Below are 24,157 nucleotides of genomic sequence, written 5' to 3'. Positions count from 1 at the left end.
GTGCACTGTTATAGCTCTGTTGTTTCAGCTGCTGTGTGAAGCTCCCACAATATAAACGTTCCAAAGTGCTTCTGTTATATTAAAGCTCTCTCATTAAAGTTTTGTACACTTCAGCATATCACAGACTCAGGACTGCACTTGTTTTAATAACTTACTTATAATGCTCTTTCATGTTCCTTCAGTGTGTTTGAAGTTAATATTCCTTCAGGATACCAAACAAAATCAGCAAGATCCTTTAGTAAAACGACTGGATGACCAGAGAATTTTAGTTCTTCATTTAACTTTAATATGTTTTGTAACTTTAAGATACAGGAGTATTTTAGGCTCCAACTTGTCAGTAGCCTTAGGTTTCAGTCATAACTCATTGGTTGACCGGCAGTTGTAAAGGTAAATAAACTCATCACTGCATATCAGTATGTGGATGAAATGCAAGCTTTATTTAAGTTCAGTTCTTGTATTATTTTGAAAGTAATTCATAATCGAGTACAGAGCACGGTGGGATTGTGCAGTGTTATGGGATTTGCTTGAAATGAAGATGGCATCACTGGAAATGTTTTGTTTCATTTCCATCGGTGATGTTCCAGGTTGAGAATTTTATCAGCCTGTGAAGTTTTCAACCACAGAAACACTATGAACAGCCTGTGGCTGAGTTCTCAGTGTGATCAGTGCATCAGTGCAGTGTGATTGTTCATTGCAAAATTGGCATTCAAGCCAGCACGATTCACCAGAGAAGCTGAGGATGAAAGAGCAGAGACAAATATCATACCTGTGAGTGTCTCTCACTCTGGGATCTTTGCTGTAGCCATAGCTGTTATTAATTCTACTGCTCCATGTGAACGATTTTCCTTTGCATCTTCACCTGTGATGACAAACGCACATCCACTTTACTTTAGCGCCTTACATTTGATGCATGTTGAGCAATTTGCTCCCTTTCTCCTCCAGATTAACAGGAATTAGACCGAGAAACAGCTACCACAAGGCCTTAGTCGTGCTCCTTCTACGCAATCAGTTCTAATCACAGTGCAGTATTCGGAGTCCTGTAGCTCAGTGGTTAGAGCACTCGCCTTGCAAGTGAGACACCTGGGTTCAATTCCAGGCAGAGGGCGAAACCTTGGGCAAGTTTCCTTACTCCACACACCTAATAATAATCCCTCCAAAAAACAAAACAATAATAAAATTGGTCATTTTCAATCCAAGACTGTTTATGGGACGCTGCTGTGCACAATTGGCTGCTGTGTTTCGCCCACAAAAATACAGTCAATTCACTTTACAGCATATTCTGTGAAGCACTTTGAGACGTCGAGAAGACATGAAAAGCGCTATATCAAATGCAAGGATTATTATTATTATTCGAATGGGGACATCAGGTTGGTAAGGCACACAACAACTAATTGAATTCGAGAATATACTTACAAGAATAGATGACATAACACTACATTCATTTAAGAAACTGTTTGATGCTACAATGGAAAGGCACGCTATGATTGGTATTCTGGAAGGATGAGATTAAATCGTGCAAAAACCCTTTCCTCGTCTGAACCTCTCTTGTGTTCTTGTGAATATCTGAAGCCCTCAAGGAATGACAGATCATGTCACTGGTTGCACAAGATCCCACAGGAGATCCAATAGGTAAAACAGAGCTTGTTCCAGATTTCCAAAATGTATTCCTGAAGAAAGTCTGAAAAAGTGCAAAGTACAATCATGCAGTGTCGACACGTATATCGATCAGAGATTGCCACTTGCCGAAAAGTGGTCAAGCAATGTCATAAATGATTCAGCCAGTTGCCTTGTCATATACTCGGCACATGGGAGATGTTTATTGCCCCATAAACGCGGCAATTCTGAAGTATATCATTCAGTCACTTTGCTGTTAATGTCATTGATTTGAATTGCAGTCTGATATCTTGGCTCAAAGTGCAGCTTTATGATACTTGTGTTATCTTATTTGCTGCCGGAAGTCTTGTACAATAGAAACGTCTTTTGAAGTTTGAGTTGATGTATCAATTTGCGAAAAGGTGAATCAAACAGGAATGAATAAGACCTGGAGATCTCTTTAGATTGAATAACCTGACAGGCTTATTTATTAACTATCTGCCCATTTTAAGAAGAAACTGTAGCGATGTCTGTTATCAAAAAGGTTTAACGTTGGGTTAAAGGGATCACACCACAACCACTCACTATCTACATTACTGCGCCCAACTCCAACATTAAATAATTGCTGGAATCTCATCTTCTAGTACTTTTAATATCACTCGATATTACCGCACTGTTTTGCTGTGTTTTTTACTTTACATGTGAGAAAGAGTAAAGATTTTATTCAGATCTGCAAGACATATGTTTTCCAGTGAAATAAATCCATTAATGAATCGGTAATGATATACTGTGTGGGGCTGCCTTGCAAGAAACGACTGTGTTCCACAAGGTATTTTAACCTGTGGCAGGAAATAGCCAGTTACACATCTGTTATTGTCAATGACCGAGTTTGAAATATTCGCAGAACCACTCAGATAACTAAGGGGGGAAGATATGAGGTAAATTCTTCAGAGGTTTTGTACAGCGCTGTTTCAGGGGGTTGAGATGGCACCATGCAGGCCAACACAAAGGAACACGACAGCTTTAAGAACCAAGAGGGCCTCAATACAAGTGCTCTCAGCCCCACTGAATCCAGTCTCCAACAATGTTGTAATCCATATGTTGTTGAAAATAACCCACTGACCAAGTTTTACTTACTCAACCCCTCAATCGGGATTATCTGGCAATATTTCTTTATATTCGTGCAATGAGAAAAGAGGAAGTTGTTATATGAAAAATATATATATCATATATAATTGTAAGATCAATAGCTTTAGAAAATTACATCTAGATATTTCAATCACTCATTTTGAATGAGAATTTTAAATGTGGAATGGTGGGAGTCTAAGTAAAAATTATGAGGTAGGGGGTTTAAAAGAATGATGTTATTGGCAAAGGTTTGACTACAAAGTACATAGTCACTACACTTTGCAGTAGATCCTGTGCATTCCTGTGAAGCTTTTGCGATGTCCTCCCCATGTGAATGGCACTAGATCAAACGTAAGGATTATTATTAGTATTAGTATCTATTAAAGGTTGCATTCGGGCAACATCTCACAAAGCATGACAAGGGCTCACCATTAAATCCTACAGCTTCAGCAGCTGAAGCTATGAGGAGGTCCTGGTCTATTTAGCCCTCTTTTACAATCCACTATAGTCTTAACTCGTTTAATCCATCAGACTTTTCTGCTTCAGTGAAGGTAGAACAAAACTGCTGTCAACCTTTTCGGTCCCATTCCATTCCATTTCAACCTTGCCTGACAGCTCATGGAGTGTAGCCAGAACATTAATACCTCAATACAAGTGCAGCATTTAAAGAAATGTACATCGTTGCAGAAAACAATTAGACCCATTGCCATCTATAAACCTGGTATCTCACTGCAAAAAAGCCCTACCTCGACTTGCCTGCTATATCATACACTTGCTTAGGTCGCCTTACTTATAACACCCCCCAGTATCGCTTTAGAGAGTTCTGAGGTAGTTTTGAACACCAATAAGCACATCTAACTTGTATAAATAAACCACAATGTGCCGAGGAAATTACAGTAGGTTTCAAAATAATATGTCAGATGGGGGCCAAAGGCAATCTCACAATTTGGGAGTCAGAACATGTAGAGGTGTTTATTTATGCTGTGATGTGGAGTCAAGATCCATCAACAGTACCATTTCCATCCATTATTGCATTACTTTTTTCAGTGTCACTAGGCCTCCGTGTCATACTTATGTTACTTCAGCATAACATTCCTTGTGTTTTCTTCCCACTGATCTCCTCAGGCTATAGCCACACTGAGAGGGCGGCTAGCAGCCACATCCCAGGCTTTTACTGAACTAGTTATTCAGAGGTGTGTGAGAAAGCCTTAGGGATAATGCGTCATATCTGTTCTCTCCCTGCAGGGAGATGTGTGGAGAAGAGTGTCTGGGAGCGGCTTCCTCCACTTCTATTTGTGCAGAGGTGTGTGTGTGGGTGTGTGAGAGAGTGTGAGAGAGAGCGAGATGTGCCACTCCAGTTGTCTGCCTCTGTATTTGCTTACTGAGCCACAAAGGGACAGTTTAATCTGATCTGTAATCACCAGCAACAACACACAACAGGAATAAATCTATCGTAAAATACTGCAGATGCTGGAAATCTGAAAAATTGGAAATCAGAAATTCTAAGGAATAAATCTAAATTTGAATGTAAGATTTACAGTGTAACTGGGTGGAGAATATTGCCAAGAGAAAATAACATAATAGGAATTGAATATGGGTTGGAGACATTGTTTAATGTGCAGAAATCGGATTAAAATAACCTTTCCAGAAGTGCTCTTAAATACATGTTTACATGTTTAAACTGTAGAATTAATGATGTTGTTAAGCTAGACACTTAAATTGTATATGCAGTACATATGTATATATATATTATATATTTCATTTTGTGCAATTAATGATTGATCATTTATTGAATATCATAAAGTGTGTAGATGCATACACACATATAAGGAGAACCATAAAGCACTGAAGATGAAAGTTTTACCCATTAATTGATTTTGCAACAAAGGTCAGTTGCACTCTTGTTAAACATTCAGCGCTGTCATATATTGAAGAGCATCCATCTCCCAAACATTATAGCATCAATGTCATTGGAGAATTATGATGATGAAGATATTGCTGATTTGGATAGAATCATAAATTTGGTACATAGCTTTCACCTTCACCAAGGCTACTGTGATGCGCAAGTCTGAGGGTCTGATATATGCCCTTATGAGAGCTGTATAACTGGTACAAATAGCACATGTGCCTCTAGCAACAATAATAATCCTTGCATTTGAATCAGCGCCTTTCACAGCAGGAGGGCGGCTCAAAGTGCTTTGCACGGTTTACTGTAAAGTGTGGTGACTATGCATTTGTAGGTAAACATGTCCAAGGTAGATGTACTGGCTCTAGCAGTGCAGGAATATAATCATGGCCTGAGAAGTAAGTGTGGCGATAAAAGGGCAGCGGTGCCGTCAATCAACGTCTTTGCTTTCTTTTCCCAATTAAACAAGGGGTGGCCCAATGCCCAGCAGTGCTATGTGGACATAGGGTGTTGACTGCATTGCGACTGTGTGTTTCGCAGCTACAAGATTCTGCTGTGGGAACTAAATGTCAGTTGTGTCTTGTGATGTGGAGGTGTCATGACACGTGCTTGTCCTCAATTCCTGATGCTATGAGGGAAATTAAAATGACAAAGTTACTTTCTTGGAGCTAATTCACAGTTTAGTCTGTTTTTGCTCCCAGCTTCTCCCCCATCTCGCCCCACCCAACCCTCTTCTCCGATATCTGCCCTGGGCTATGGTTTCATATGTTCCAATGACTTTCTGGCACCCAAACTAAATGGCTGTTCTTCACGTGTGCCTTTCATGTAGGATGAACATTTTGAAGCAAACATCAAAGAAACATGATGGGAAACACGGAGCAGGGAGAAAGAACAGAGAATTCAGATTGTTAACCAAAGACACAGTCAAAGTGGTATATTTTAAGAGGGTTTTGAAGGCAGAGAGAGAGAGAGAGGAAAGGAGATTTTGTAAGAGAGTTCCAAAGGCCAAGGGGCAGAGTAACTGAAAGCTCAGTCATCAATCGTGGGATGGAAGGAATGAGGAATCAGCATTGAGCAGGCTTTTTGACCTCAGGAGGGAGGAGGATAGCATGCCTGTCTCTCTCTCCTTCCTCCACATTCACTTGCGCGATGAAGCAGCAAGCTTGATTGGATAGTAATCTGGTGTTTAAACGCGGGACAATTATCCCCCCTTCAAAGCTCGAGGACAATTGAAGCCAATTGTAATACTGCCACAGCTACCCGTGAGCGAGTTTATCAAACCCAGCTATACCAGGGAATGAGTGGCTTTGTGGCTCAAGACCACTTTATGCCAGCATCACAGGAGGAAATTGGGCTGAAACACTCAAACACAAAAACAAAAAAAAACAGAGATAGCTGTAGTGTAACCAATACAATGATTCAGTATGTTTTTGATGCAATATATACAAATTGATTTTTCAGCTTCCTTTACTTCTGTACGTACTAGAGTGGATGACTACCCACACTGTACAGGGAATTGTAGACAGCTTTGAAGGATAAGAGACAATGAGTCCTTCACCCAACCCTGCCTTCCTCAACTCCATGTCAATTATAGACAGATCATTCAATGTTTTACAGTCCTATTTCTGCTAAGGTTTGAGCGACTGCTTTGATATCCTGGTGCCTTTTCTAACTTTGAAAACAGTGTGTTAGACAGTTTCCTGAGATCTGGACAGCAGGCCTCATCAAAATTGAGGATATATTACTTGGCCATCAGGACACTGTGTTTTGGAACTCTATAATTAAGCACTAAATGTTATTGTGTTTTGGAAAAAAGGAGATTTTTGAAAACCCTGGCTATTCTGGGAGCCTAAATTATCTTAGACTTATTTTTACTCCCTGAGAAAAATAGTAAAAATTTAAGATGGTGCTGAATTGCAGAAAACACTTAAATTGAATCTCTATTCAGAAGCCTATTCCTTTCAAAATAATCGTGGGAAAACAGCAATGATTCTTAGCTTTGATATCTCATTCCCTCTATTGCGAAATCTGGTTTGTGACCTGAAATTTTCAATTACAAACTTAAAAGCTTGAGAAATAATCTTATTAACTTAAGCTATGAGGGATGCTACAATTGGATATTAATTGCATATATAACATCTTTCATAAGAAAGGAAGAAATTCATCCAGGACCCAGTCCTGTTCCTGATTGTGATTCCATTTTTTCTCCAATTTTCCCTCTTTTCCATTTCTCTTCTATAAGAGGCAACTCAACAACAACAACAACACTCTCGCGTAGCATTGGGCACAACTCCACAGGTATCTGTAGTTATCTGGCACCCCGACCAAGTGAGCCTGATCATGTACTGACCCAGTGTATATACATAAACACTCTCAATCGTTCAGAGCTCCTGGTGTTTGAGCTTAACTCTCTGTGACTAGGTATTGAACCTGGTCTTTCATGGTGTCTATGACTCAACAACACACCGCTGAGGGATAGAGAGAAAAACACGCAAGGCAATATTAATGCCAGTTTCCAGCCTATTAATAAATACAATATAGCATATGTAATGCTTTTGAGCCAGCTGAGCAATTTGAGAAACATCTCCACAAGCTGGGTTGGCTAACTTCCAAATGATAAATTATAATAAAGCTTCATGAATGGAAATATTTGTCATATGACATGGCTGGTTATGGAATTTCTAGTCAGCTTGCCCACTGGCGCAGTGGGTTAATGCAGTTGATGGTGTGCTCCCTGGCTGGTACTCACTGCCCAGGCTGACAGAGGACGAATAGCTTCTGTGACAAGGTGCCAAGTACCAGAGGGCAACTGGCACTTGCCTGTATTGACTGTATATTTTGTAGGCAAAATGCAGCAGCCAATTGTGCACAGCAGTGTCCCACAAACAGTCGTGGATTACAATCCACTGAAAAGGTTTCTCTTTGTGATACCATTCCTGCAATGATTGGATTTTTATTTTCACTGGCACCTCATTGCGCTGATACATTTATTTACACCACAACTTAAGTTTGCTAATGAAAGGCAGAACGTTGGGTTAAACAGGAATGGAAAGTTAAGGGGTTTTGACATAACTGTCAAAACTCTCAATAAGGCTGAACGTATAAAACAAATGGCCCAAACAAGTGTCAAATGACTAAGTGTGAAAAGGTCAGTTTAAGAGCAGACTTGTTCAAAGCTATTTTACAACATAATAAAAGACTGTTACTTACTAATAACGAATTGTAAAAATGAGTGACCAAATGTTGGGTGGGTATGGAAATGGAGTTTTTCTTTATTCATGAGGCATTGGGTCTGAGGTCTCTGTTGTACCATCTCATTGGTATGTAAAGAAATGAATGATGTATCAGTGTTGACTGTTGACCTATTGTGGCATTATAGATATTCATGAATTCCATATTCTGGAAAAAAATCACTATGAAGATAATAACAAAAGGCACAAAGGAAACACTCAGCTGACCTGAAGAGAGAATCCTGGAGATGAGGGCACAGGGCTGAAGAGAGCGTATCGTAAGCTTTGCTCTAACCTGTGAATAGGCTACTGATAGAGCACAACTGCTACTGTCCCAGCACAACTGTTTAAACCTAGTCAGTGAAGCACATTATTAGATAGAGAACACACAGCCCACCATAATAATCCTCCATTTAATATTGCACCTCTAACGCCAAAACATCTTAAAGCGCTTCACGTGTAATTCTGGTCAGAATTACATATAAATATATTTAAATATAACACACTGGGAGAATATTTTTAATACACAGTTATTTTGTGCAGCATGTTTCCTGATGAACTGTGCATCTATTCCCTGCACCTCACTCAAATGGCTCACTCTGCTGACCTGGTATGTTGGGGAGGGCCATGTACAAGTGGAATTCAGGACTGAATGTGAAGGTCACTTCGGTTTGGCCCATTCAACCTATGAAGGTTTTGTGCTCAAGGGATGGGCGACATGTTCGATGTGAGATAAAGCTTTTACTGTACTTACCAGAGATAAGAAAACAATGTGTTTTTCTTGTTGCTAACTTGTAATAGATGATCTCTCTTAAGATGTGGCAACCAACTCTCCAGGTATGGAAACTAAATATTTCCCAACAGCTAATGGCTTGAACATTAAACTGAATGTGGTTGTGTGTTTGTGCACTTATCGGAGTAGTTAGTCTGTTTCAGTTGGTGCCTTCGGGTCAGGAGGTTGTGGGTTCAAGCCCCATGTCAGGGATTTTGAGCTCACAGTTTAGTTAGAACTAACTGGGGATAACTGCATTGTCAGAGGTGCTGTCCTTCATGTGAGATGTTGAATCGAGATCTTGTTGCTCGTTGACATCCTAATAATAATAATCCTTGCATTTGATATAGCACCTTATCATGTCTTCGAGACGTCTCAAAGCGCTTCACAGGATACACTGTAAAGTGAATTGACTGTATTTATTGTGGGCGCTGTGGATATTAAAGATCCGCAGGTATTAATGGAAAAGAGAAGGGAGTTTCTCTTGGTGTCGTGGCTGCCAATTTTCTAGGTTAATAGATTATTTACTTCTAGACCATTTTTGTGCAGGGACCAGACATCATTCTGAACTTTCAATAAACTGCCAGGGATAAAACGGGCTCAGATCGGGTATTGAACTTCTCAGAGTTTCCCATACACTGCCCCGATGGTGTATTTCAATTCCAGGCTCAAAAAACAACCTCAAATATACAACCATCGTGATTAAGCGGAGTATTTCTATTTCCCACACTCTGTATCCTTGCAGTCTCTTAGTGCTGGTCTGTTGAATTAGTGCCAGTTAATGCCAAATTTGGAATCAGTTTTGTGCTATGTTCTCATGTCCACTGGAGACTGGATTGTGATTGCTTAAGCAGATTAGTTTTGGGCCTTTAAGAGCCATCAGAGTGAGAGAGAGTGAGTGAGAGAGAGAGATCTTTATCCTTCTATTCTGGGCTAAGTCTGAAACCAAGTCCCAGTTCTTTTACGCACTATGTCAATTGTGTTCTATTTTACTATCTGAGATTAACTGTGAACAAAATCAAGCGCAATCACATTGTTTTAACGTTGTCATTTTTGGATCATTTCTATGTACCTTCTAATGACCGTATTTGAGGGCAGTTACGGAAAACGTTTATTCTACTGTAATTGTAGCAAATTGATTTGAATTACATGAATCGTCTTGTTAATTTGGATTCTTTTGTTTTACATGTACACAATTGACAATCCGAATGGCATTTAGTACACTCCAAAACAATGCCTCTATCTATATGTTACACTGATTAAATGTTGGAGATATGACAATGTCAGCAGAAGAAAGTTACGTTGGGTTCAGCCGGTAGCACTCTGACCTCTGGGTCAGAAAGTTGTGGGTTCAAGCCCCACATCCATACTTTGATCTTATGGTATAGGTTGACAGTGTGGTGCAGGAGGATTACTAGAGATGCTGTCCTTCAAATGAGACATTAAGCTGCGGTCACTTCTATCTCTTCAGGTGAATAATAAAGATCCCATCAGAAAATCACATTCTAAAGTACCTCTATTCACCTTGACAGAAGTTGGCATTTGGGTAAAAATATTGCACCAGCATTGCATCCAAATCCCTGACTGTCCAGTGCCTTGCGACGTCCTCCCGACGTGAAAGGCGTTATACAAATATAAGTTTTTGTTGTTGTGTATCAGTGTGTGTTGGTAACACTAAAATCTAAGCAAATTCTCGAATCGCATAATTACCAAGATTTCAACACACAGTACCTTACATTAACAATCGCATTAACAATTTGCATACTTTATTCTCACTTTCCAAAATCACTTGACTAAGATTGTGTGTGTTTTTACATGAACCCACGAGTAAAAGCTCAGAACCACTCTGGCCAGGAGCAGGATAGCCATGCGTATTACAGGTTTTTTTTCTTTCTTAGCATTTGGCACAGAAAGTAGCTCATGGGAACAAAGCGTCTATCATTCATCATCCTGCGTATAAGCTTCAATGTTAAAAAAGAAACCACATCAGTCGTATCATTTACTGCTAATTTATTTTAATTGTGGATCTCGTATAAAGGTGACACTTTTGCAGTGACAGGAAAGGGGAGTTCCAGGATGTGTGGCCAGTTTCATCAAGCCCTTCTTGTCAGTTATGATAATCTCACATGCTTTAAACATCTAGATCGAAAGTGCTTCTATTCATATACGGTAAGAAAGTAGGAGTGGTGAGGGATGTAGAACTTTAGCTTTCCCATGGCCTGACAATGACTCCCTCCCTGGCTTAAGGCAGCCACAGGTATGCTATGAATTTTCACTTGCTGTCAGGAAGGTATATAAATGTCTTTTCATCTTAGGTTACTTGTGCTTTGGGAACTCAGTGCATTGTTAGTGCAGCACTGACTTAGTTGGATCATAAAGAGAACACAATTCTAACTTTCTTCATTGTGCTCTGCTTTGATAATTTTTTGAAGAAAAAAAAGTTATTCTATAAATATACGCTGCTGACGATGGGCTGGCTCTCTCAATGATCGGTTCAGTGCAATAACACAAACCATTAACCCCTCGCGCTCTTTTTTTACAATATACAGCTGCAATAAAGCACGGTTTGAACATTTCCTCCCTGACCTTTTGGCAATTTATACTTTTCTTAGAAAGCTTATTGAGTCGCAATGCTTCACATGCACTTTGTTCCAGTTTGACTCGCTGAATCTGTGGAATGCATTCCTAACGATTTCTCACAAAATAGTTATCTTACAGAATGCAATGCAACATGGCAAGACCCCTCACACACAATACCAATATATCTAAACGAATTGGACTGCATGCTTTCGGGTCACGTTAGACAAACTTCCCGGCGGAAACATAGCAAACTACTGAAGCAGACTGTACCTGCCAACTCCCAGCAGTTCCCTCGCCTCCTGCACGTTGCCAACACTGCAAACAAAACCACTCAGGGTTTATCCAAAGATAAACATGAAGAGGAAAGATCCACTTAATGCTGATTGACCTTTCAACTAGCCGATCCCTTGCATCACTGTGGTATCCGTTGAAGGAGTCTGTTGGCTCAGGACTCGGTGGTACCAAGTAAACAAAGACACGCAGACATTTTCCAATACTGAAGGAGGCCATTTGGTCCACTGTATCTCTGCCGCATTGTGTATTTATTCCTTTGGTTTCTCGAGTGGTAAAGTTCTCAGGCGGGTTATAATAAAGAGGTGCAGATAGAGACTGGGGAAATCTGAAGCCTGAGCCTGAGGAATTGCAGCTATCATTCCGTAACGGCATCCTGCTCCAGGATTAACAACAACAACTTGCATTTATACAGTGCCCCTCACACAGGGTAGCGTCCCGGAGCACTTGATCAGAAGAACAGCAATCCCCATAATTCCAATAGGTGCACTGTACCATGATGGCATGACTGTCACTGAATGTAGGTTAAGGATCACAAAGGGCAACTTGCAATCCTGGCCCACCTGCAAACTGTATGTGTGTGTATTACCCAATGTTCTCCTCAGAGCTTCTTACAGTAATACAAACAGGCTTGAATACAGAACAATATTAAGTACAAATATTTCTGACTCAGTGCTATGTGCTATTTTATTTTTCCATGTTGCAAACGGGATTATATTGACATCCACCAGCCCAGATTTGAAACGTGCCTCTTAGTCCATTTTATGCTTGAAGAAAATTGATCTACTTTCATCTGGCTTCATAACCAGCACTATAACGTGGCAATCTGAGAAACCACAGGTCAACCAGCACTTAATAAGCTGTTTTTAATCCATATTCAAAACCTTTCCTCCCCATGTTTCAGATCTGCGTATTTTAGTTCACTTTCTCTAAATATTTCCCATTAATGTAACTCAACTGTGACACTACAACTTAGTGATCTGTGCATGTTAAACCCTATTCTTCAAAAGACAAATTGCAAACTGGTTAGATTTTGAGGTGTGTCTAGAAGGCATGTTTCTCCAACAGCAATATCCTAAATCACCACCTCCTTGACGACAAGACGGAAGATTGGACATCCAGGAGTTATTGAGGAAGGATGACAGGTACAGTATGCTGACTTGATTGTTTAAACACCACCCTTCCCACGCTATGTAGCAAATAGTAAGTCTAGTAAAATATAGGTAGGCAAAAAATTGATCCATCAAAATCACACACTGTGGATGACTGAAGGATCAAAGGATTAACATTGACCTTTTTCAAGATGACACTGATGCAAAAAGCTAGAACCTCCAGATTTTCTCTTGTGGAATGGCTGGCAGCTACATCAGGTTCAGAAGAAACTGACGGCCATGTGAGGAGGAACATGGGTCGGGTGCCAGTGTTATAGCTTTTAATGTCTGTGTTGGAGCATCATGTCCTCAATTTTGGAAACTTAGCAAACGTGAGAAACATGAGACACTTTTTGGAAGTGGCAGAACATAGAGAACATGGTTAGGAATCCATGGGCTAATTTGGGTTGATGTCTGTGTTTGATTTGGGGTTAAACTATTCAGGAGGAAGTTGGTTGATGATTCATTCTTTGCAAACTGGGATGCTTTTGTGACACACAGACAGACACAAAGTCGCCCTTATAATCTTTTGCCTTAGGCCTTTTCAGACTTCAAATGAAATTTATAGAATAATAATTAAACTGCATAAAATTTCACTGCCTTAACTTGCAAAATTACATTAATTGCCAGTTCCATTGCACCAATAAAGCATTACGTGGCTTGGCATGTTTCGTCCCTCAAAGACTGAAACAGTGTTCCAACAACCACCAACATTCAATACGTGGTGGGTTCCCTGTAATGTGGTCCCAGAACAAAATGAATAAGAAAATATTCCACATAATATACCAATAATGCCTTCAATATACAAAAGAAAGTGCAAGTGGTGCTGACATATCTCAATGAAAATATATACACTGAGTCACATGATACTGCACATCATGAGTGTTTGCACTGCAATTCCTGAAGCTTTCATAGGATTTGATGTTGAATTACAGTATAGAAGTTTGTAATACATTATTTGATAAAAATACTAGTTTGAGGTAGTGTGTTGGGACAGTCACTGATTATTTCATTTGGATGCATTCAGCATTGTAATTTCCCATATAATTACTTTATGTTGTAAAAAAAAATGGACATATTTGGTAACTGGAAATGTGCAGACACCAAACAGTTAAAATAAATTGATCCAAACCATTTTTGATTCACAAAAACTTTGGTCTCAGCAGTAAAATTTGCTAACAATTAAATTATTCATTTATGGGCATGCAATTCAGTCATAGCTTCCTAGGATTCAATCCACACCATTGTAAACTCGCCACCTGTATGACATGTGCAACATCCTTTCCCTTCCCCCTCCATCTGCCGCCCCTTTTCCTTTTTTTTTAGCCAAAATTGACTTTGATCCAGTTCAGATTTTGCCTCAGTGCATGTCATCGTCTGCTGCTGTACAAACAGAGTTGTATTAAAGTCAACTATTGGGAGTAGATTTTAGGATGAAGATTCAATTATTTGTTCCTCAAGAAAATATCAAACAACCCACCAAGGTTTGAGTAGACATCTCCTGACCCAACTTGTAAAGTCTGCACACCTGCTATTGTAAAATAACTATGCATTTACCCTTGAAAAAATGCACATCTTTGAAAGACAAATTGCAACCTACTAGATTATTGAGGTGCATCTCCAAACATACACTCACTACACTTCGCAGCATAATTCTGTGAAGCTCTTTGAGATGTCTCAACAACACAATAGATCGTTACAGCAAATGCAAGGATTGCTATTATATGCTGGGAGAAGCCGCAGTTTTAATGGCAATTCTTGCCCAGTCTTGATTTGTCCATTTACCTCCCAACCGCTGTCTTGCTGGGCTAGAATTCCACAGACACCAGCAGCCAGCTCTCTCTCTCTCTCTGGCCAAGTGGCTATCTGTCATGGTAAAGCCCAACCCTGTTTCCACACCAATGGATCACTGGATAGCAAATAAGAGCAAGAAATCTGACACATCTCTAGGTGTGCTGAAGCCAGTTGGAGGAACCCAGCTTGTGCTCTAAAATGAAATGAGTTAATCCAGCACAGGCTAGGTATCAAACCTGCAACCTTCTGGTTTACATAGCTTAGTGCTATGCCAAATAGTGGCTTACCTGTTAAGCCATCTGGGTCTTCAAAGAGAACTTGGGGGGCTTTTCACACAAATGTGTCAGAGCTGGAAGCTAAAATGGATTCCACTTCAATTGTGATGCAAACACACAAATTGTCTTGAATTTGGACCATGTTGAGTTTAGATTGGCCTATACCTTTAAAAAAAACAGTGCATCATGAGCAGAGAGGTACAAGCTGTCCTGGGTGTGCTTACTGTCATTTTCCATATTGCAGTCCAAATCTCTCCACTGCTAAAGTATGTTTCTGGCAAGTTCATGCTTGCTGAAGGAGCAAGATAAGTGCTAGTTATTTCATTAAAAATGTTGCTTACCTGGTCTAACAGGAGACATCTGATTCAGGGTTATTAAGAATGCTAGGGATTTTGCTCAGCGGGGCTATCAATTAGATTTAGCCTGACCTGGGGGAAGCGGTGGGGGGGTGGGAAATTAAATCTAGTATTCAGGTGAGTATGTATGACTTTTCCTTTCCCCCAGTGGTGTAGTGGTGGGAGATTATGTTCATGTCCATCTGAAATCCGTTCTTCAGATTTATTTTTCCAAATGCTCAGAATTTACAATGTCTGGAATCCGCATATGAAAGGAAACATTCATTTTCATCTGTTTTCCCCCATCGCTAATGGTATTCTCAGATATATCAGACCCTTTGTGTGTAATTGTGTCTTTCGGAAGCCCTACAAAAAGCAGACGATATAAAGAAAGGCATTCTGTATGGTTTCTGTATAACTGAGGAAACCGGAAGGAGTTACTGTAATATCAGAGGTTGTGACACGACATAGTGTTTACAGTGAGAAATTATTCAAGAAGGGTCTTACCATATGCAGAATGCTAGTAACTTGCTCAAGTTATTGTTGTTGTAGATAATATTTTCAGACATTTTCACCTTAATCCTCAGACCACAATTAATCAACAACTTCTGAGCCATAATCATTGCACTCGACAGCAATTAACTATGAAGCATTTTGAGACATTATTGACACTGTAGAAGCTATATTAAGTGAAAGGATTATTCTATGTTATTAATACACACTCACTATTGTTCATTAGTAACAGCCGCCCCTGATTTGTGCAGCCAACGAAGCCTGACGTGATGTCTGAGATTTCTCAGAAGGGCTGAAAGCATCTTATTTATATCACACCTAGAATGAATGACAGATGGGCTTCATTGGGTTGGTGCTTGTATGTACATTCATGAGGACATCAGTCGCTACCAGCCCCCTTGAACCAACTCAGAAGCACAGTCCTGTTTATAAACTACCGGGAGCATCCATTCTTCTTTCTATGGATTGACCTTGATATATCTTCCCATCCCCAGTTTGGGTCAATCATTTCTGGAAGACTCTTTTGAGGCGTACAATTTAACATATATTAAGTTCACCGGCCCTCGGACAGATTTATCCCAAAGCAAAGGGAAACGAGGGAAAATGTCAAAACAGATCAACAGGCTGCGAGTCTGATGTGTGGGGCTTGGCTTCAGGGGCCCTACATCTCGATCAGGCCATGCACTGTGGCTACTTCCCCACACAGCCTAATGATTGGTGTGAAGCTACATTTTTATGCTTTCACACACATCCCTTTAGAATGGGAAGACACACAGAGACATTTTTCATTCTCAAATTTTCACGCCTTAATTAGCGGATCAGTGGTAAGAGGTCAGCCCCCAAAGTTGTAGCGAGAATTACACTTTTGCAGGGGCCCCAACTCTCGATTTTTACAAGAGTAATTTATCACCTAATTATTAAGACTGAAAGGTCTTCACAAGATCCAGTTTTATTCCTTATTTACTTTTGCAAAACTGGATTCACCTCTCATTTCCACGTGAAACACTTGTAGATTGACAGCATGTGTAAGGGTTGTTTTGCCCTTGGACTGATCGCAGTTTTATTTCTTAAGGGGGAAAAACAAATCATACACGTTTAATAATAAAATGGTAAGAAAGAGAGCAATGTTCTTTGATCAAATCAAAAAAAAGTTACAATTATTTTTCTTTTTGCAAAGCTTTGAAATCAGGATGTTTCTGGCAACCCTGCTGGTTTGACAGAGTTCTTTTTTCAACTCAGTTGAATCTGTGAAATTGACAACAATGTAAGTTTGAAAAGGGCTCTCTGCACTTTAAATGCACTCCTGTATAATTAGATTTTATCCAAAATACCAGTACAGTATTTCAGTTTTCATGTCTTTCATCTTTGCACAAATACACTACTATGTGCAATATAATTTAGTCCTCCCTGAGCTCTCAGGATCGACTGATCATCGATCTCAAGGCTTTTCTCGTTTGCGCTTACTTTACTTTATTTTTCCGACAGGTAAGAAAGGATCATTGATGCCTTTTCGTTGGTTTCACTCAGCACTAAGGTCTGTTTGCCTTTCTCAAGAAATGTATGGGCACGTTTAAGTGAAAAGAATCAAATGTTCCAAACCAATTTCCACTTTGACTCATTTGGTTGATTCATCTCTATTCAGGAAATACTTTTTTGCTCAGATTATACATTTTCTGTGCTGTATTTTAAGGCCAACTACCACACAGCCAGCCTTCTATATCATGCATGTTATGTGGTTTGAAAGGTTGCTTTCACTACAGAAATCTAATAAAATCTCATAAAAATGAAATAATCAGGAGCGGTATGTATTCATTCCAGTTAAAAATAAACCAGAAATATTGCTAATAATACAGACGTGAAAAATTTAATGTCAAACACAAACTTTTATGGGAAGAATCTAATCTGGTGGAAAAGGGCCATTTGTGTAACAGGAATCAAAAGTGTTCATGATACATTGGCTTCAAAGATACACATAGAATGCACTGATTGGACATATAAGAACTCATTTGTCATTTGCAGAAATTAGAACCAAAATATAACATTTATATAATATTAAAATAATAATAACTATATAGTAATATAATATAAAACACAAAATGCACAGTAAATCCTCTTGACAGTATATTCTGTGAAGCACTTTGAGATGTCTCAACGATGGGATAAGGCGTTATGTCAAATGCGAAGATTATTATTATGTTAGATAAATGCTGATCACCCCTTCCTGTCCACATGTTTTTGGTCATAGACACCAAAATAATGTCTCTTGTTACAAAATAATATTGGCATTTTATGCTGATTTCAGTCTCCCAAATTGCTGAGTGGTCATTTAATCTTTGCTTCTGGTTAGTTAGACGTATGGTATATTCTGAAAGTTGCATTTTCTCTTTGATTTGGAGAGCGATCTCTTCCTGTATAAACCTTGGGAATATTTTAAAAACCGCAAGCAGGATTTTTTTGACTTAGTGCATGCTACCAGCAAACGATACCCACCCAATCATTGTTATCTCCACCCACTTGGAACCCCAACAAGTCACTCAGTTCCAATGTAATCATGAAACCGAAGGTAATTGAAAGGGTTTAAAGGTTAAAGCTTTCACAAAACATGCTGTAGTTTGCATGATCAACTGCAATTCTCACATTTTTGACTAGATGTCAAATGCAAGGATATATAGATATTATTATATATAGAGTATGTATGACACCTGATGGATAAGATGACATATATTCTTTCCTTCTTCAATCCAATTATTTGGTCAACCATGAACCCTCTTCCCAGAGGGAGTGCTTTCTTAATTCTGAAAAGTAATTAGATGTGCATAAGAACATAAGAATTAGGAGTAGGAGTAGGCCATTCAGCCCTTCGTGCCTGCTCCACCATTCAATAAGATCATGGCTGATCTTCTCACCTAACTCTGATTACCTGCCCTATCCCCATATCCCCTAATCCCTCTATTTTCCAAGGGTTGGCAAGAGCCAAGGTTTGAGAACCTGAGAGTGTAAGTCGGGATACTACTAGAGTTTAAACAGTTTAAACAGCTAAAACTACTTAGCTTGCTACTGTGAGCATTGTGTTGCAAAGCTTGCTGCCTCTTACCCAGCCAGAACCACCCTCCCCATTAGAGCTTTGGTTTCTAGGGTTAACAGGATTTCCGTGGCCTCTAGTGACCAGTCTGCCTCTCCAAAGCCTGCCAATGAGCCAGGCTGGTGTGTCTGTCATCAATAGTGCCTCAGAGTATTGCAACCTGGCCTAGAATACCACGACCAACACATTCCTTTGTCAGCAAGTCCTCTTGGAGCCAGGTCAGCCAGAAGGAGATCCTGCTTACTAACCCTGCACCCCCACCCACGCAACCCCTCCACCCCCGCCCCCCCCAACCCCCGCTTCCCCCAAAAGGATAGACATTAGTTGGTCATTTGACATCTGACAAGTGCTGGTTTAAACCCTCACAGGGTGTATGGCAGGTAACCAAGAACTCCCCACGAGTTTCCTGCTCAGCAACTCAACTCAGCATGATCTTTCGATCAACAAAAGAAAACAACCTTTTTCTCAAGCAAGTGAAGAGAAACCAATGAAACAGGACTACCCTGTTCAGAACTGGTTTGGTTGAAGACTGACTGTGATCTGCGGGCAAAACAAAGTAATTTTTTATAATACGCCTTCATATTTGTAAGCACAATATGATATACTGATAACACAGAGAAACAGCCAAGATCATTGCTGTAAATTGACACTGGTGAAACTTGTATTCCATTAAAAACATGCTTTGGAAAATGGAGTGACTCCCAGTAGCTTGGACTCCATATGGAAGGAGTTAACAGTGATTACTGGATAAATTAGGTGGATGCCATTTGACAGCCTGAAGTAAAATTTGGGAAGACAAGACTTGAAATGTTCCTGATATTTGTTTAGAAATATTAAAGAATACAAGCACCAGGAGTAACAAATCTTATCCCAGTCCCTTAAAAATTTGGCTGGCTCTTTTTTCTAGCAATATGGAGAATAACACCTCGCATGCCAAATCTCTGCCATAGTCTCCATGTTTTCAAAAGGCAATGAAGAATTTGTATCAACCAATAGACGATAGAGAAAATTGTCAGAATATAATTAACCTCCGATTGAATTGCATTCGTCTACAGATTACCCAGTCACTCCACTTAGAGTCATCGTTTGAGGTGTCCTCCTGACGTGAAAGGTGCTATATCAAATATAAGGTTTTTATGTTATTATTATCTGTGTCTGGTAATGGTTTGTGCAAGCTTTTAAATCAGGGAAATACTGAAATGGGCTTGCTTGCAAGCATGTGACAAAGGCTACCAAATTGGATTATCCGGAAAAAAAGTGTAAGATGAATGTCTCCTCCTCCAGATCAACCGTGTACACAGAATATTGTCACTAACTTCGGACTTGTATAGAAGTTTCGCTGAATGCATTACAAGTTGACGTGCAATTTGTTGTTTTGTTGTTGAGACGTATGTACATAAATTCAGCAGGTCTCAAAATACTTTGATTATTAAATCTTCACAACTTTTTGGTTACTCCCTGTCCAATGTTTTCTATGAATGTTAATGCAACTAAATACACTCTTAAAATATATATACACCTGTTACAGAATGAATGAACGAATCTGTCTCAGCACCCAGAACATAACAGTAGCCAATTGATTCTGATGCATGCGGGGGAAGGGTGGGTGATCATTCATTCAGTTGCCGCTTATCTCATTCTCATCATCCAGTCATGTTAGGTTAATGTGGTTTAACCATTTGTGTCCAATTAAACACAAATCAAGTCTTCCTTTCTGGCCATTAATGTAAGGAAAAGTCAACGTTTGAACAGGAAGCCAATCTCTTAACTCAGTGCCGTAGGATTGCTTTTTTGTGCCTCGATCAAAAAAAGTGTTGGGAATCTTAATTTAGGAGCAAGTATCAGTTAGAAGGTTAGAATTGAGTTTTATAGTTAGTCAGCGTGAAGGGCGCTATGTAAATGCAAGTTGTTGTTGTTATAGTTAGGCAGGATACTTGTTTTTCTGCTGATAAAGACATTCTTTTCAGAGATCTCTTTAACGATTGAGTTTCCCCACTCTCACCATTGTGTCATTGTGGGTGATGGTGGTGCTTGTATTAATACTGGCCGACAGTCTTGGTATCTCAATGGCCCAGAGCCACCCGACATTGTTTCTGCCTCACTCGCCCCAATGTTTTTCCCATGTCTCTATATCAGATTGTCCCAGATTACCTTTGTATCGAGTTCAGCCCTTAACACCTTTTTAAGAACCATTAGCTGCCTCTTTGTGTACCCAATTACTGTTTAATTTCTTTCTAATGTCTTGGTTTTTCAAAGCTATTTTCCTCAAACATGACCTCACTTTCTCGGTACAAAGGACCTTTTGCAGATCAATTGGTCCAATTGTAATGAAGGTCGCACTTGGAATGTTAACCTAACATTTCTCTTTCAGATGCTGATTGACTTTTTTTGCTCATTTTCAAATAAGTTAACTTACAAAATTGTTTTCTTTCACATTCTCTGCTATTGGGACGTCCTCCCGACATGAAAGGCGCTCTATAAATGGAATCTTGTTGTTGTTGTTGTATTAGGTGAAATGGTCTGTGCGAATACAATCTGGTCTACATGTTGAAACAGCTTAACTGTAAACTATCCCCTTCTTATAACCATATATCTCTATAGTTCCTATTTTAGTAACTTTAGTTAAGAAAGGCTAAAGCCACACTGTTAATTTAAAACATTTATATGAGGCCAGGATGCTGGAATCATTAAAAAGAAATTCTTGATGCTGCAATGGTAGGGTTAGTATTCTGGAAGGATGAGATCAAATGTGCCAAATGGCTTTCTTCATCCCAAACTCTTGTAATCTTGACATTACTAGTATGTCTTTGGAGGCAACTACTAATGGGCAAGGGGTGTTTTTCCTGCATCCTGATAAAGGATGATGGATTTGGAGTCAGACATGCCAAGCGCTCCGAGACGCAGTCCGGCATGAAGGGCGCTATATAAATGCAAGTTGTTGTTGTTCTGGTGATGGTGAACAGCTCATCATCAGCTTTGCTGGCAGACTGAGGCCTTTGGGAAAAAATGATTACAGGAAGGTAGAAGTCCAGAAGCATTGAAATTCGCCCCTGATTCTGTATTTCCGGACCTGGAGAAGAATCTCCGCTCTAGCAGACACTTGCTTTTCAGTTCTGCACCGAGCCTCAACTTATTAAATATAGCTTAATCAGATCAGCCTGACACATTGAGAATACTATTTAAATGCCTGCCGCATGTACGAGGTGCCATGGTATTGCGGTTTAATAATAGGGTTTGTTTATGCAATTGTACGTGAATGATTCGGAATTCCAGAAACAAACACCATGGCAACTCCCAGTGACCCTGCAGTGGACGGCTGTGATTGGAGTTCCTCAAACACGTTCTGCCTCAAACACCATTTATTAAAACTTATGAGAGGTCATTTCTCACAACCATGTCAGGAATATTGTGTAATGATTCTTTATCCATTGATCACTTTTTGAAAGCATGCTCGAGGCGTGAAATGCTTTGAGCACCCTCTGTCACCTCTTCTCAATAATAGTAATAATCTTTGCATTTGATACAGTGCATTATCACATCTTCGAAGTGTCTCGAAGCACTTCACAGAATATATTGTAAAGTGAATTAATTGACTGTGTATGTTGTGGGCAAAAGTAATATTTAAGACAAGAGCAAAGCAGCAATTAATGAGTGTGATGGTGTCTTTCATAGATTTTAAGAAAAATAAACTTTTTTTAACACTTTACGGAAACACATGCATGTCAAATATCTCAAAATATTAAGTAGCTACTGTTAAATGCAGTGACAGTGTTTAGTGGGCAATCACAAGATCACGTAGGACCCTAGAAATACAGCACCAGTATAACCCAGCAAGGTCATGAGGTGAATGACCAATTTATCATGAGGATTATTGGCAAGTACACAGGTACCACTGGATTGTTAATGTCCACCTGAACAGGTAGACAGGGTTTTAGTTTTAATGTTTCTAGTTGAAGCACAGCATCTCTAACACTGCAGCACACCCTCAGTGCTGCATAGGAGTGTTAATCCACTCACAATTGTGAGGTCAAAGTCCTACAAACCTTTCAACCCACAGATGATAGTGCTACCTTCATGTGAATTGCATAAATGATACATACATGTCAGTGATTATAAGGCATCAGTCTCTTAGAAAGCGGTGACAATTTATGATTGTTATTTGAACCCTGGGATTTGAACATTTCCTTAAAGTCATTTGAAGGTATTATATTACAGTGTGAGATCTGAATGCATATTGCATTTATGACATAGGACCTGAAGGCATCTGGACAATACAATGCAGGATCCGAAGGTAAATTGGATTTAAGACAAAGGATCTTAAGATAAACAGGAAATATGACACAGGATCAGAAGGCGTTGTAAATCATGTGGCAGACTCTGGAATACAGTATTTATAATGTTACAATGCTATAATGTGTTTCTTTTTCTCCTTTTTTCTCCTTATTCTTGTCCAGAAGATGGTGGCTCACAATTTAATTTCAGGAGGAACTTATTACAACAATAACAACTTGCATTTATATAGCTCCAATCATGCCGGACGGCGTCTCGGAGCGCCTAAACAAAAAACAAAATGAAGTTCTCCCTTTAAGTTGTACAGAACTCAGGGCTACCCTACCTTTCAGTTCCATTCTCTGATCAGTTTGGCTTCCCATCATTGTGGAATCCTGTGAATGGAGAGAACCCAACAGTGAATTTTAAAGTCTTACAGAAGTTACCTTCATTTAAAAAAAATCACACAGAAGGCTACTATGGAATTTTGTAGGATTTTTCAATTGAAATTCCCCTTGTTCGATTGATGGCTATTTGTAATTACATTTAAGCCTCTGAGGTATTTCTCCGCTTATTAAAATATCCAAACAGATTCTTGTATTATCTTTTTAAATCCAGCAGGAATTCCTCCAAATATTTATATCAATAGCACTTGGGTTTCTATAGCATTTGAATCAGACATTCAACAGAGTTAGTTAAATATTGGGAGTTGGAGCTAAGCACATATTCACACAGTCATCTATTAAGCACGCTCAGCACATAAAGGGTTAACCACCATCTGAGTGGATGATCTTTACAGTATCAAACTGATATCTAGTTTAATATGGAATTGAGCAACTCTTTGTGGGAAAAGGCATTTCGTATTTTGAGTTATCCAGAAAACGTGGCTTCCAAAAGAACACCCATTGGCTCACTGTTTGAGGTACTTATTGCTTCCAGTGCTGGATAGACTTTGGGTAGATGTGTGGGAAATATGACAGCAGTGTTCCTCAATGACTTCCAAACAGGCATCTGTAGAACTGTGTCAAATGGCAGTTTATCTGCCTCAGGTAACCAAACATTTCCTGTACTTAGTTGGGAGGCTGTGTAATCAATTTGAGATGTACCTGCGGAACTCCGAAATCCCATCTTCCAAAGCTTCCACAATCCAAGTCGTGTTTAAGAATTTGAAGCACGGCTGAACCCAGCCTGGGAATAAACGCAAAATTCATAAACTGAAAAAAAATCCCTAATTCTTA

At 39.5% G+C, this 24,157-nt stretch overlaps 1 long non-coding RNA gene across 1 annotated transcript; it reads right to left on the bottom strand.

Annotated features, from left to right (window-relative positions):
- Positions 1–805: 805 nt before the first annotated feature.
- On the bottom strand, positions 806–24,103 carry LOC103175013. The gene is made up of 3 exons (XR_487425.2): positions 24,026–24,103; positions 23,266–23,314; positions 806–859 (listed from the first exon to the last, which is right to left on the bottom strand). It is a non-coding gene; the product is annotated as an uncharacterized LOC103175013 (long non-coding RNA).
- Positions 24,104–24,157: the final 54 nt, after the last annotated feature.

Source organism: Callorhinchus milii, unplaced genomic scaffold, assembly GCF_018977255.1.
Source record: "Callorhinchus milii isolate IMCB2004 unplaced genomic scaffold, IMCB_Cmil_1.0 Scaffold17, whole genome shotgun sequence".
Classification (NCBI taxonomy): domain Eukaryota; kingdom Metazoa; phylum Chordata; class Chondrichthyes; order Chimaeriformes; family Callorhinchidae; genus Callorhinchus; species Callorhinchus milii.
The sequence above is the reverse complement of the archived record's forward strand: the minus strand, read 5'-3'. Positions and strand labels throughout refer to the sequence as shown.